The sequence below is a fragment of the Apodemus sylvaticus genome, chromosome 1, assembly GCF_947179515.1.
Source record: "Apodemus sylvaticus chromosome 1, mApoSyl1.1, whole genome shotgun sequence".
NCBI lineage: Eukaryota > Metazoa > Chordata > Mammalia > Rodentia > Muridae > Apodemus > Apodemus sylvaticus.
Genome location: NC_067472.1, coordinates 130,626,431 through 130,641,778, shown reverse-complemented (window position 1 = coordinate 130,641,778; position 15,348 = coordinate 130,626,431).

The window sequence follows — 15,348 nt, the reverse complement described above, 5'->3', positions numbered from 1 at the left end:
GATCTAAGATCAAGAATTAACAAATGGGGCCTCATAAAATTACAGTTTCTGTAAGGCAAAGGACATGTCAAAAGGACAAAACGTCAACCAATAAATTGGGAAAAGATCTTCACTAACCCTGCATCCTACATAGGGCTAATATCCAATATATACAAAGAACTCAAGAAATTAGACCCCAGAAAACCAAATAACCCTATTAAAAATGGGGTACAGAGCTAAATAAAGAATTTTCACCTGAAGAACTTCAGATGACTGAGAAGCACCTTAATAAATGTTCAACATCATTAGGATGCAAATCAAAACAACCTTGAAATTTCACCTCACTCCAGTTAAAATGACTAAAATTAAAAACTTAGGAGACAACAGGTATTGGGGAGGATGTGGAGAAATAGGAACAATCCTTCACTGCTGGTGGGATTGCAAGTTGGTGCAACCACTCTGGAAATCAGTCTGTTGGTTCCTCAGAAAACCGGGCACGACACTTCCAGAGGACCCTGCTATACCTCTCCTGGGCATATGCCCAGAGGATTCCCCAGCATGTAATTAGGATACGTGTTCCACTGTCTTCATAGTAGCTCTATTCATAATAGCCAGAAGCTGGAAAAATACCTGATGTCCCTAAAAAGAGGAATGGATACAAAACATGGTATATATACACAATGGAATACTATTCAGCCATTAGAAACAATGAATTCATTAATTTCTTAGACAAATGGATGGAGCTTAAGAACACCATCCTAAGTGAGGTCACCCAGTCTCAAAAGAACACTCATGGTATGCACTCACTGATAAGCTGATATTAGCCTAGAAGCATGGAATACCCAAAACACACTCCACATATCAAATGATGTCCAAGAAGAAGGAAGGAGTGGCCCCTGGTTCTGGAAAGGCTCAGAGCAGCAGTGTAGTAGAATACCAGAACAGGGTAGTGAGAAGGGTTGGATGGGGGAACAGGGGGAAGGAAGAGGGCTTATGGGACTTTCAGGGAGGGGAGATTCAGGAAAGGGGAAATCATTTGAAATGTAAAAAGAGAATATATGGAATTAAAAAAAATAGAGCATGTGATACTTTGAAAATGACCCTGGTTAGGCTACCAGCACCTACATAGTGGCTCATAACCATCAATAATATATATATATATATATATATATATATATATATATATATATAATTTTTTAAAAAAAACTCAGTTCTTTTTAAAAATAAAGAATAAATAATAGAATTCTTTGATAATTATGAGAATAACCTTTGTCCATGATTCTCTAACCTCACAAGACAAAGAAAATTTATTATATGTTTCACAGTGGTATTTCTACTAAATGTGGGGCTACAGTATTTTTTGTATATAACTGATTAACAATGAGGTATGATATATTTGCTTTCTGTTTTAGCTCTTTTTATCTTTAGTATATAATCCATTAAGGGAATGTGATGAAACTACACTTTTTAAAAAGTGAGTTATCTCTTTTTCTTCTTGTTTAATTTTTACAGCTATTCAATTTTGGGAATTTTACTGGTTGTGTGTCAACTTGACACAAGCTGGTGTTATCACAAAGAAAGGGGATTCAGTTGGGGAAGTCCCTCCATGAGCTCCAGCTGTGGGTCATTTTCTCAATTAGAGATCAAAGGGGGAAGGGCCCCTTGTGGGTGGTACCATCCCTGGGCTGGTGCTCTTGAGTTCTATAAGAAAGCAAGCTGAGCAAGCCAGGGGAATCCAGCCACTAAGAAACAAACATCCCTCCATGTCCTCTGCATCAACTCCTGCTTCCTGACCTGCTTGAGTTCCAGTCCTGATTTCCTTTAGTGATAAACAGCAGTGTGGAAGTGTAAGCTCAATAAACTGTTTCCTCCCCAACTTGCTTCTTGGTCATGATTTTTGTGCAGGAATAGAAACCCTAGGACATGAATTAGCTGCTCATTTTACTTTAAATAATCAAAAATTTTTTGTGATTTAGGTTTTTGCTCTCTTTGACAGTTTCATAGAAATACATGTAATACAGTCTGATGATATTCATTGACCATTACCCTCTCTGAGACTTTTCACTCTCTCTCTAAAACCTTTTTCATCGAAATTAGTTGCCTTCCCAAACTTTTCGATTTTCCTTCTCCCTCTCCCTCTCCCTCTCCCTCTCCCTCTCCCTCTCTCTCTCTCTCTCTCTCTCTCTCTCTCTCTCTCTCTCTCTCTCTCTCTCTCTCTCCCCCTCTACCTTTTCCTCTTCCCCATCTTCTCCCTCTTCCCCCTCATCCCCCACTCCCTCTTCCTCTCCTTCATCCTCTCCCTCTCCCTCTTGCCCCCTTCCCCCTTCTCCCTCTCTCTCTTCCCTCTTCTCCCTCTCCCTTTTCCCCCCCTTTTCCCTCTCCCTCTTCCCCCCTTCTCCTCTCCCTTTCCCTCTTCTCCCCTTCTCCCTCTCCCTCTTCCTCTTTCTCCCTCTCCCTCTTCCCTCCTTCTCCCTCTCCTCTCGCTCCCCTTCCTCCCTCCCCCTCTCTCCCTCTCTTTGTTCTCGCTCCTTATTTTTAATGCTCTGAGATTAACTAGGGGTTACATGCAAGAACATGGGTACAGGACACTTTTGCTAAAGCATGAGAAACTAGTTTTCCATAACACTTAAGAAAATATAGCCCTCTTTGTTTGCATTCCAAATGATAAAAGATAAATAACGCTGCTAAGAAATAAAGAAAAAAAGAAAAAAGAAGATACAGCCCTCATCTAGCAACCAACATCTGACAACAGCTCCTCCTCAGAAAGGGGGCAGTCCTATGTGGAGCTTCCCCAATTGTGATGGAATGCCAAAGGACCCAATCTCTTGTAGGCCTTGTAGAGAGCTACATATATCTATAGAGTGTTTCTGATCACAAATTCTACATCATGTCCAGCTGGAAGTATTCCATGTACTCCTCCCTCATCTCCAGTTCCTATATACTTCCTACCCTTTCTTTCAAGATAGTTTTTATTACTACAGAGGCTAATAAAAAGTGTCCTGTTTACGGCTAAGCCCTTAGTAACCATTTATTTTTAACATTTTCTTCGATATAAGTACCTGTGCTAACTGTCACCCAGTTGTAAAGGATCATGCCTGGCTATGACTGAGAGCAACTCCAACCTATGTGTACAAAAATAAACATTGAGACGGGAGGCAGATTGCCAACATATACATTCAGAAAAAAACAGCAGTAAAAGATTCCCCACTGCTATGTCCACTGGACCTCTCTAACAATAAGCCTTTTGGTCTGGCTTAGTGTACCAAGTATTTACTCCATCGCACAGAGCAGGCCTTAAATCCATGAAATGGTTTCTCACCAAACAGTCATGCTACAACTGTACCATGGAAGTATTGTAGTATACATGGTGCTAGGCTCAGTAAGACTACTGATGGGTTTTTCTCTCTCAGAAGCCTATACAGGATATTTTGGCATAATGGATGATTGCCAGCAGGGAAGAATCCTCTAGCCAAGCTCCTGTTTTATTGCTCTATGTTTGATAACCAAAGTATATGGTGTCTCTGGCACTATGGTATTACAATACAATTCTACTTAGGCAACCAAGAGCAGTGGCAATAGCATGTCTTGTTTGGAGGCGCTAGAACCCCTCTGGCCAACAATTCATTGGGTGGCAGCCTGCTACTGGCAACGGGATTCTTACCTTTTAAATTTATGTGTTTTGGGACCAGTGTTAAGTATCCTGAAGTGGACTTGCATCCCAATCTCTATTTTTCATCGTATTTATTTATTTATTTATTTAGGTATATTTTTTATTTACCTTTCAAATGTTGTCCCCTTTCCTGGTTCCCCCTCCCCCAGAAATCCCATAAGCCTTGTCCCCTTTCCCAATCAACCCACCCCAGCTTCCCTGTCCTGGTATTCCTCTACACAATGATATCAAGTCTTTCCAGGACCAAGGGCCTCTCCCCCATTTCTTATCCAACAAGACCATCTTCTGCTGCAGATGTATCTAGGGCCATGGGTAACTTCATGTGTACTCTTTAGTTGATAGTTTTGTCCCTGGGAGCTCTGGGAGTACTTGGTGACTCATATTGATATTCCGCCTATGGTACTGCAAACCCATCCAGCTCCATTGGTCCTTTCTCTTTAATCTTATTTTTATTTAGCTTATAAAGTAGTAGATATCAGGGCTGGAGAGATGACTCACTTGTTAAAGGGCTTGCTGTGTAAGCATGAGGATGTTGTTGATAGGCCTAGTACTGTTGTTGTGAACAAATCTCCTAATGGATAAAGGAGCCAATCACTGAGCAAGTAGGTGGGACTTCTGGTTGTACAGAAGAAGAGAGGAAGCAGAATTAGGAAGAAAACAGTTGTTTTTGGAACAGGGGCAGCAGAGGGGTAAGATGTACCTACTAGAATTTCCTGATATCATGGCAAATCTGTAACAATTCGCCACCAGAGGGATCAGAATTTAATAAGGTTTACAAGATTAGGTTTTAGTTGTTGCATCCAGAGATTGAGTTACCATTGTTTCTGAACTAAGTTTGTGTTGCATTTTCCTTCATTCAGGTGACTCACCTGGTTTCAAGAGAGAAAGGTATGGTCGCAAACTGTGGATTTGACAGATGTGCAAAACAAAGGCCAGGGGGGATTTGAAGCATGACGTTGGTGTGGTAGTGACCTGCCAGTGGGAACCTAGTGAGCTGGGTGGAGAGATTGTGGAGTTCAGAGTCAGAATCTCCATGAGATGAAAACAGGTTGGCCATTGCCCACCAGTGCATGGCTGGCCAGGCTTCCAGGGCAGAGGCACAAGCCCAGGAACATGCAGGTTCTACTTTTTTTTTTTAATATTTCCCACAACATGAAGATCCAAGTTCAAGCCCAGGACCTACAAAAAAGCAGGTCTCAGTAGTATGAGTCAGGTCTGGGAGAGTGGAGATAGGAGAGTACTTGGAATTTTATTAAAAAAGAAAGAAAAAAGAAAGAAAGAAAGAAAGAAAGAAAGAAAGAAAGAAAGAAAGAAAGAAAGAAAGAAAGAAAGAAAGAAAGAAAGAAAGAAAGAAAGAAAGGAGGGAAGGAGGGAGGGAGGAGGGAGGGAGGGAAGGAGGGAGGGAGGAAGGAAGGGAAGGAGGGAGAGAAAGAAAGAAAGAAAGAAAGAAAGAAAGAAAGAAAGAAAGAAAGAAAGAAAGAAAGAAAGAAAGAAAGAAAGAAAAGAAAGAAAGAAAGAAAGAAAGAGGAGACAGGGAGGGAAGGAGGAAGGAAGGAAGGAAGGAAGGAAGGAAGGAAGGAAGGAAGGAAGGAAGGAAGGAAGGAAGGAAGGAAGGAAGGAAGGAAGGAAGGAAGGGAGAAGGAAGGAAGGAAAGGAGGAAGCAATTGTTTTTATCAACCACCTGAACAACTTATCCCCATCTTTCTGCTCCCATGCCCTATTTAAAACTTTTCCTGTCTATCCCCTACCACTTTGATATTCTGTTTATTTTTTTACTATATTCCTCTCTAATGTCTGTTCCTACCCCATGCCTTCTTGTTTCCAGAAATTTATTGACTCTCAGTGAATTTAATCGTAGAAACCTAAAATTCAAAGCATAGTCTACACATCAGAGTGAACAGGCAATATTTGTCCTTCAAAACTACTATGTGAATTACATCACTCAGTAGTTTCTAGTTGCAGCTATTTTGCTGAAATTTTAATAATTTCATTTTTTATAGCTCACAAAAATTTCATTGCATGTGTGAACTAAATTTTCATTATCAATTCATCAGTTGACAAACATCTGAGTTGAATCCATTTCCTGGTTATGGTAACTAGAGTAATATGCATCTCCCTGATGAAGTGATGTTGAGCACTTTTCTTTTTGTTACCCTGTGTTCAGCTCCATATCCCATCTTTTATTCTATAAACTAATTATCTCTCAGATGTATAGCTGACAAATTTTCTCCCAATTCTGTAGGCTGCTGTTTCTTTTAGTTGATAGTTACCATTGCTACAATTAATTTTTAAAGCACTTTTAAATATGTTATTTTATTTTAAAAGCACATAAATATATTGTGGGATTTTAATAATATATTATTATTATTAATAAAAAATTATATATTCAGAAATTCTAATTTCTACCTATCTTTTGCGGTCCCTATGTAAAAATCACAAAATGTGATTTTCTTAAATTGTTAAACAGAAGTAATAGGTATATATCTATATTTATATAGATAAATATATAGAATACATATAGAAAACTCTTTCTGGTTAAATATGGCAAACTATACAAAAATTTCTTTCTATTTTTATTTTCCTTATTTCATTTAATTACACCTATCCTGCAATATGACCATATTATATAAATGCACTTTGCATTATATAACCTTAAAGATTTTTATTATAGAGAAATATTTTATCAAATTTGTTCCCTACTGATAGGTACATGGGTCACTGTGGCTTTATAAAAATATTTTCATTATTAATATGTGAACATTATATTTGTTAATATATATTTTTGTAGTTGGAAAACATATTATTTAACAAGTAATAAAATAATAAATACAAGTAATAAAAACAAGCCTACTCAATCAAAGACTATGCATATAAAGGAGTTTTTCTGAATATTACCAAATTGTGTGTGAAACATTATATTTCCGTTCATACCATACAAGTGTGTAAGACTTTGACATGTCAAGCAATAGTGATTTGTCAACTATTTGATCCTAGACAACGTGAAAGGAGAGAAATAGTACACTGTGTTGTTGTTTTTACTTTCATTGTATTATTTTGTCTTTTCAAATTTTAAGGAACATTAACTTTTTACATTCTATAAATCATTTAAATCATAAGTATTCATCATTTTCCTTTGGAGCTGATCATGTCTATTTTTATTTTTAAATTTATTTTGGAGAATTTCCAAAATGTTTATAACTGATTCTTTTATTTAGAAAACATTAATGATTAGATTATTGACATTTCAAAATGATTTATAATCAAACTGAATATTGTTTTAGTGCTTCCTATATACATATATATACATATGTATGTATATATATTTTAAATGTTGAAAATTTTAATTTTTAATTTGAAAGTAAAATCTTATACATACTGAAACATAATATGGACTTGTTGCAGTATATTTGATTAATCATTAAATTAATATGATGTATATTTAAAAAATTATATATATAAATATTTAAGTATATGTAAATATATGTGTATATATGAATTTATACATATATATTTCTTTCTCTACACTGTTCTCTATTACATAGCTTCCTTTTTCTCTCTCTCCTCTTGAAAGTTGGGTATATCCTATTTTGTCAAATCTTTCTCTGATTTATCACTTTTTCTGCCACACAATTAGCCATTGCTTTATAACAAGGGTGCTTCCTTCTGCAAATTAACTTTTCCTATATTGTTTAGGATTAAAGGTGTGTGCTAAGGTCTGAGCCACACCACAACTAGAAACAAGTTGTTTTTGTTTGGGTTTGTTTTGTTTTTCAATAATAATACAATGTCAAAATTCACAATACAATCAAATATACTGCAAGAGGTTCATATTATCTTTCAGTATGTATAAGGTTTTACTTTCACATTAAAACTTGTAATTAATTTTAAACATTTTAAAAATTAAACTATAATGAACAAAGCAATCATTTTTATTTCATTATTCATATATTGTTACCATTCAATCAGACATGTTTCTCATGTTGTAAAATACTCAGAATTGTAGGTTGCTAGAGCTATTGTTCATATATTTTTTTCACAAAGTTTTGCTCACAAACTTTTAGCCAAGGTAGAAATACCAATAATCCCTTGTCTTCCCAAATGCACTTTACAATATATTTTTCTAGATCCATGAAAAAAATTTCTAAGATTTAGCATTCTCCTATAGTTTTGATATATTAATGTACAAGTAATATGTTTTGGTGATATTAAATATTTCATTTAAGAATAAGGACTGTGGTATATCATTATAGTCACACAGTTGTACTTTTATGCCTTTAAGAATATTTTATAAATTTATTTATTTAATATTTTGCACATTTCTCTTAATATTTATATTTATCATCAGAATCAGCTACCCTCTTTTAACTATTTTCCAGAAAACCTAGATAAAATATCTAAAGATTCATGCTTTTGTGTGTTATATTAGGAGGTACAAATATTTCAATTTTATTTCATTTTATAATAGGCATGCATTGATTCTTTTTGAATTTCCAGTTAATCATATTATCATCAAGTAAGGATGAATTCATGTCTTCCTTTTCAGTTATCAATCTTTAATTGTATAATTATCTAATCTCATTGCTCATAATTTCAACACAGTGGTGGATAGGTCTGGGTAGAGTGTGTGTCTTTAATTTTTCCCCAACTTCATAGGCAAATATTCTTTTATGTTTAAAATTATATTATGTTTGGGCTTGTTATAAATGCAATTCATCCTATTAAGGACATATAAATAAATTATTTTCATTTTCAATAAGTGTTTAAAAGTAAACTCAATGATGTAAATGTAAATCTTATGACACAGGGTCTAATGATATAGTCCCAGCTGTCAAAGTCCTCACTACATGGTCCAGGTTCACTATAATGACTGCTTCAGCCTCATGGATGTTGAGATTAAGGTGTGTGCCATTAATACCAGCTTAATAATACATTTAACAATTTAAAGTGAGTATATTTTATCAGTTTATTATATTCTAAAAATACACTCACATACATACACATATATACAAACACACTAACACACACATGCACACACACACACACACACACACATACACTACTCTCTTTTTGGAATCAGAATGGGAAATGGGATTGATAATTGTAGCTTTCATGTTTTAAAATATGTTGTTTATTCCCTCCAATGGCGTTTTGTGGGGTTTTAAAACATAAGATAGGGATATTAATTTTTCTCATTTTTTTACATAAAAGCCATAGCCTATATATACACTACAATGAATTCTCCTCAACAAATGTTAGATTAATAGGAAGATATATTTCTTCATATGCACCTCTCCTCTTTTTGCATATTTATAAACATTTGCAACATGATTTATTTTAATGAGATGTTTTTGTTAACCTCTTACATTTTGTATATATGTAATTGCATATATACACATATATATGTATATATGTGTATATATATATACATATATATATATATGATCTGTTGCTTTTTAAGACACATAATTATGGAAATGCAAGTTACACATAATAAGAGTTATCTATATACAGCTCAGTGTTTTTGTAGACTTGTGCAATCATGTTAAACATTTGGAACAGGTTTCCTCCAGTCAGGAAAGTCACACCAGTTAGTAGCTATTTCCTCTTATCCTCTAAATCCTGTAAACAATTAACTTTCATTTTTGTTTCTACAGATTTGTATATTATATGCATGAGATACAGATGTAGTAAAATGATATAAAATCATTATGCTGTCTTCCTTAACTTAGCAGAGTGTTTCCAAGTCTTACGCAGGTGATACATACATCAGCACTTTGTTTTTTTGATTGCCAAATATCATTGCATTGAAAGAAAACAGGACATTGATATGCCCATCCATCAAACAAAAGAAATGTGGTCTGTCCCCATTCTAACAATATTTTTGGAATATTCATGTGTAAGTTTTGCTCATGTTTTCATATGCATAATATGGAAAATTGATAGATTATAAGATCCTCCCCCATATTTGACATTCTAAGGAGCAGTGAAATGTTTGTCAAAGAGACATGATCACTTTCAGTTCCACTAGCAATACAGAAATATCCTTGATTCTTTTTATTCCTCTTTCTTATTGGCATTAGGATGGTATCTAATTGAACTATATATTTTTCTTTTTTCTTTTTTTTTTATTTATTGCATATCATCTTCATTAAATTGCCAATGGTAAAACCTTTCCCGATTTCCACCTTCCCCAAAGAACTGAACCCCTCCTCCGACCTCCTGCCTCCATGTATATGCTCCTCCACTGGACCTACTTCCACTTCCCCACCCCTCGATTTCCCTTGGTGGGGCGTTTACTCAGCCTTTATCTGACCAAGGACCACTTCTCCCACCAATGCCCAGCAAGGCCTTCCTCTGCCACATTTTTGACTGGAACCATGTGTATCACTTGGTTGAAGGTTTAGTCCCTGGGAGTCCTGGGGCATCTAGGTGGCCGAAATCATTGTTCTTCCCATGGGGCTGTAAACTCCTTCAGCTCCTCCGGACCACCCTCCAGCTCCTCCATTAGGAACCCCACACCCAGACCAATGGTTGGCTGATAGCATCTGCCACTGTATTTGTAAGGCTCTGGCAGGGCCCCTCTGAGACAACCATAGCATGCTCCTTTTGGTATACACTTCTTGTCGACAAATGGGACCTCATGAAACTGCAAAGTTTCTGTAAGGCAAAGGACATGGTCAATAGGACAAAATGGCAACCAAAAAATTTGGAAAAGAGCTTTACTAATCCTACATCTGATAGAGGGCTAATATCCAATGTATACAAAGAACTCAAGAAGTTAGTCTCCAGAGAGTCAAATAACTGTATTAAAAAGTGGAGTAGAGAGCTAAACAGGGAATTCTCAACTGAGGAAACCCGAATGTCTCTAAATAACCTAAAGAAATTTTCAGCATCCTTAGTTGTCAGGGAAATGCAAATCAAAACAACATTGAGATTCCACCTCACACCAGTCAGAATGGCTAAGATGAAAAATTCAGGGGACAGAAGATGTTGGAGAGGATATGGGGAAAGAGGAACACTTCCACATTGTTGGTGGGATTCCAAGCTGGTAAAACCACTCTGGAAATCAGTTTGGTGATTCCTCAGAAAATTAGACATGGTACTACCTGTGGACCCAGGTATACCACCACTCCTGGGCATATACCCAGAAGGTGCTCTTACATGTAATAAGGACACATGCTCCACTATGCTCATAGCTGCCTTATTTATGATAGCCAGAAGCTGGAAAGAACCCAGATGTTCTTCAACAGAGGAATGGATACAGATACGTTGGTATATATACACAATGGAGTACTATTCAGCTATTAAAAACAATGAATTCATGAAATTCTTAGGCAAATGGATAGAACAAGAAAGTGTCATCCTGACCAAGGTAACCCAGTCACAAAAGAATGCACATGGTATGTACTCACTGATAAGTGGATATTAGCCCAAAAGTTCAAAATAAACAAGTTACAATTCACCCAGCACTGGAAGCTCAAGAAGAAGGAGAACTTAAGTGAGGGTGCTTTGGTTCCTCTGAGAAAGGGAATAAAATACTCACAGGAGCAATAAGGGAGACAAAGTATGGAACAGAGACTGAAATAAAGGCCACCCAGAGACTGCCCTACCTGGGGACTCATCCTATAAACAGTCTCCAAACCTGGGCACTACTATGAAAGTTTATATTTTTAGATTGACATTAGTTAATCTTGTTTCAGATATGTTCATGAGATTCCTTACCACTTACATTCATTCTTTGGAGAAAATAGGAGTTGTTATGCTTCTTTGGGCTAGTCTTGTAAGAGTCTGTTGTACACTTTAAATCTAAATCCCTCATTATAGAGATTATTAGCTGATATTTCTGTTTATTTGTTATTGTGTTTATTTCTTGAATCACTTTCAATTTAGGTTTATAATTTGTATGGAATTCAATTCTCTATTCCTTGAGTGCCTTGACTTTTGGTAACTTTACTAGGAAGGACTTGCCTAATCCAAGGTCATAAGTTATCTCTTTACAGGGAAGCACAGTAGTAAGTCAGGACTGCAGTCTTAGCACTAAAACCGATAGACTCCATCTCAAATCATACTTGGATTGAGAAAATAAAGTGTAAAAGAAAGGAAGGAAAGTGAAAAACATATTTCTTCTAATGGTTTTATAGATTTAAAGTTTACAATTCAATCTATGGTCTATGTTTTACTGAATGTTTTCCAAGTATGAGGAAATCACCATTCCTCCACCAAGCTACTGCATTCCTCACACGCATCATCCTCGTCCTTATTATTATTATTAATTATTATTTTTATTATTATTATTATTATTATTGCTGCTGCTACTACTGCTGCTACTGCTACTACTACTACTACTACTACCACCACCACCACTACTACTACTACTAGTAGTACTGCTATTATTGTGAATATCTAGTAGTTTTAGCATCTTTAACAATAAAACATCCCATACTTTCCTCCACTGACTTGTCATTGATTACAGGGGGGAAAAAGGAAAATAATAAATTGTTTTTAAGCTCTCAATTCTGTTGTTTCAAGCTATGTTTATCTTAATATAGGCATTTATTAAAGCTGTATGCAACCATTTTTGAAATCAAGATCTTTGAATTCTCTAACTTTATTCTCCATTTTAAAAAGGATTTTTTTCTGTTGAGAATCACTCCTGTCCTTAGTACTGTTTTGCCTTCAGAATTTGAAATGAATGTGCAATCCTAATTCTTGTATTTAACTTGTTAGGACTGTTCTTTGGTATATCTGATTCTGTTAAGAAACTGTCAGGAACTCTTGCTTGTCCCAACTGCTTCTTAAAACATTATCTTAATTTTTTACACTCTCATTTGCATAACCCGACTCTCAGATCACTGCTAAACAATGGCTGGAAGTGCGGGAGGAGTCTTCCTAACATCCCTGACTTCAATGAGAATTATTTTAAAAGCGTACTGTTAATTATGGTGATAGCTATTAATTATAAATAAGCCTCTTGATCAAACTCTTCCTGATCCACAAAGATCTTTTGATCAGGAATGCATATAGGGTTTGCTTAAATATCTCGGTCTTCATTTTCCTAACTATGAAACTAGGGAATTGAGGCAAGATTGAATTAGTGTCCAGTTGAATAAATGCTGGCTTTGTAGTTAAGGACAAATCATTTCTTTTTCTTCCTTAGCTTTTTAAAGCTACTTGGAGATACTTGATCTGTTAATTGATGTTTCCATATTCAAATTTCTTATTGATGAAACATATGGATAATTATATTTATCCCCATAGTGGTTTTGCTATTAGAATTAACATATGTAAATATTGATATAAAATAAACAATGAAGAGATAACAAATTTTGTTTCTTTTTGATACCTACAAAGTATTACCTCTTTAAAATACACCAGTAGCTCTGTGTTTGGTTTTGTTTGGTTTTGTCAGCCTTGGCATAATTATATAATAAGCTGGGCTGATAAGCAATTATGTCCTAACTTGAATGGAATGGAAGTTTCAGTTTTAGCCTGTGTATAAATACATGTATTTTAACACATATATGTACAGGTATGTCAGAGCAAATGTATACAAGATATAAATAAAATGATCTAGATTTGAATTAGGAGCTTCCTCTTGATACCTAGCTATCAGAAAATCCGAGTCATGTGCAAAGTGATGGAGTAAAAAAGCATTAATGATCCTACCCATCTGTGGACCCTACCAACTGCAATACTCTCATAAAAATGTGTTCACAGCCTGGAGAAATAGCTCAGAGGTTAAAATCATTGATTGTTCTTCCCAGAGGTCCTGAGTTCAATTCATAGAAATCACATGGTGCCTCACAACCATCTCTAAGGATATCCTGTGCCCTCTTCTGGCTGTGTAGGCAGAACATTGTATACATAATAAACAGATCTGAAAAAAAAATGTGTTCACTGCTACAATCATGGCCCAACTGTTATGGGAATAAGCTCTCTGGATCTGGAGACTTCTTCACAAAAAGGTAACTCATGCCTGGTGTTATAATCCTGATTGCAAAGTCAAGGCTGAGAAGATCTTAGATCCTAAAGGGAAATTTACTACTGCTGATTAACTAAATTAGTATGGTGACAAACTGCCTTCTACATATTTAAATCCATGCCCCTAGCTTTAATTCTTCTCTCCTTCTAAATCAGAAAATCTTGTCTTGGTCATGAATTGATGGGAATGCCAAGACTTATGGCTGCTCAAGATACTGAAAATAAGGGAAGGTTAGATGCTCAATCCTGAAAAGGCCGTTCATACCACTCTGTCTAAGGCTCAGGGAACATCATATTGTTATTGTTTGGTTTTGATTTTATATTTATTGTTTTATTTCTTTTCTTTTTTTGTGAGGTGAGCTTGTAAGGGCAGAGAGCAGATATGGAGGGACAAGGAGATGAGTGGGATTAGGGAGCATGATGTGAAATTCACAAAGAATCAACACAATGCTAATGAGAGAGAGAGAGAGAGAGAGACAGAGACAGAGACAGAGACAGAGACAGAAGTAAACAGAATATACAAGGTTTAGGAAGTATGCAACATTCAAAAGACCAGTATGCAACATTCAAAAGACCCAGGAATCTCTTAAGATTTACAAGATTCAGACAGACCCACCCTAGTGTTATATAGGCAGTAACAATGGTAAGAAGACTTTCTGAGCTGCAGAGTTGTCTGCAAGTCATGTCAGGAGCCCAGGTATGTAGTTTCTAAGAGCTCCCTCCATTCTGGTTGGGGCTTTTGGTAATACTGCTGCCTTTGTGTACTTCATGCTCCTGAAAATAACCTCTGGTCTATACTTTTGTAAATGACCCTATTAAACTCACTGGTTTAATAAACTACACATAAATGGGATCATTTCACTGGTCTGTTGTTGGTTCCCTCTCTGAGGAGAATAGACATGCTCATATCTCTCTAGGGCCAGGAACAACATAAGAAATAGTAGTGAAAACCAATTCAATCTTTGGCAAAAAGTGTCTCTACCCAGTCAGCAATATAGTTGTTATAGTTGTGACTTGTTTATCTATTTCTATACAGCTCTTAAAATTAATATCTATATGCGATAAAGATAATGACCCACATATATATATATATATGTGTGTGTGTGTGTGTGTGTGTGTGTGTGTGTGTCATATCGCTCACTGGATTGAAGCATCCATGGGTCAATCACTGAGATATTCAAAATTAGTGCCATTTATTTGCATCATGACATATGTATGAAGGTGTGACTAAATAGTTCCATATTTGACAGGACAAAAAACCAGATGAACCAATAAGTTAATAATGTCATAAACCACTTTCCTGTTTATATTATTGGTTGCTTTTGCATCATTGTGATCAAAATACCAGAGAGAAACAAAGGAAGAAAAGCTCACACTACCTCATAGTTTCCAAGTGTGTCAGCCCACCCCAGTGAGGAATGCATGAGGTGATTAGGAGGTAACAATGTCTGGTGCAGACTCTTCATGTTACTGCAGATCACAAAGTAGACAGCCAGGCTGTAACCTGCAGAGGTTCATCTCTACATACCTAATGCTTACCAGTGAAGTCCTCACACTTAAAGGCTTCAGCACAATTCAAATTAGCCCCGTCAGTTGAGGACAAAGCAACCAGGATACAAGCAGGTGGGAAGCATTTCAACTGTAATGTTGAAATTTAATATAAACAATTGTAAGTTTATATTAAAAATATAGCACTGCTTTTACTGGTGTATATCCAT